This window comes from Hylaeus volcanicus, chromosome 3 (assembly GCF_026283585.1).
Source record: "Hylaeus volcanicus isolate JK05 chromosome 3, UHH_iyHylVolc1.0_haploid, whole genome shotgun sequence".
In the NCBI taxonomy this organism is placed as follows: Eukaryota; Metazoa; Arthropoda; class Insecta; order Hymenoptera; family Colletidae; genus Hylaeus; species Hylaeus volcanicus.
Genome location: NC_071978.1, coordinates 1,785,339 through 1,786,806, shown reverse-complemented (window position 1 = coordinate 1,786,806; position 1,468 = coordinate 1,785,339).

Below are 1,468 nucleotides of genomic sequence, written 5' to 3'. Positions count from 1 at the left end.
AGATATTAACGGAAAACCCCGACCAATCAGAGCGCGAGTATGCCGGTGGAGCGTAGGCTACGCGTTAGGCGGCCGCGCTCATAGGCTACCGCGGCCGCTCCATCGGCGTACTCGCGCTCTGATTGGTCGGTGTTTTTCGTTAATAATTCAAAAATGAAGCTCCATTCGACATTTGTGCAAAGGAAATTGTTGTTCAGAATCATCTCAGCTACCCCCCATTTCCGGCTCCTACGCGAGTTCTGGGACACCCTGTATATTGTAATTTAAATCCACTCTTGGATTGTTAACATTTCTCACTAACAAACCATCAATTTCTTCCTTGTATTAAATTGTACACTCTTATACTAAAAAGAAACGTCCTTGGAAAGATATTCTTTCGCATTAATTTTATACCAAACACGTATTGAACTTATTTTGCACATACATACACATATGATATTATCACCATTTAATATGGAATGTTTCTTGGCACGTGAATACTTGTTTTTAATTTTGTATATCGGTTTGAACAAATAACATTTTTCCTTAGAGGACAATCAGCAATTGAAGAACAGCTCCTTGAAATCTTCTCCCTAATTAATTATCACTACAATGTGATACTAAAACTACACTATGGCATTGTGTATTGCGATGATTTTATTGGACAACTTTACTTGTTACTCGTGCAACTTATACTTTGAAATGGATATCTTTGAATAAATTAAATTTCATTTACAAAATAAATAAATCTCGGTATATTTCTTTTATCACTGTCTATTAATAATATTGTACTAAATTTTTTAAATAACAAGAACAACAAATTCCGTACATTATATCATTTCATCTGTACAGTTAAATATTTCACTCTAATCCCGTTAAGCGATTCAACGTGCTAAAAAGCAACACAAATTACGATTATCGTGCGCAACATGTTCGGTGATGAAGTAATAAACGACGATTAAATTCATGGTTCTCATTTATATGGACTCTTGTTTTATCGTTCGGATGTCGACGAACAAACCAGCTACCGACGGCAATCAGTGGCTAAATATAAAAATGTGCGCAGAGCACGTGATTGTGTTGAATAATAAAATCGTTTTCGCAGTTGTTCCGACTGCGAAATTATTCCTTGTTCGGGAGAACGAATTTATGAAATTGTTTTGTTTTCTCTCATTCATTATTCAACGATTTGCTTTTCGATCCAAAAATCTCCTTTCTCAAAAATATCGTTCAACTCAACTCGAATTAATTGCCGAAGATGTTGTCCATTAAATCATTAACAGGGATCCTTAAGGACAGCGCGAAATATAAAGGGAATAATGGAACATCTTCAGTTGCTATAAATATTTTTAATCTTTACTTGTTCGAAAGCAAAATCACAGCTACATAAGATGTGTGGTTCCGGGTACTCATTCATAATAATATAGTAATAATAATAATAATAATAATAATAATAATAATAATAATAATAATAATAATAATAATAATA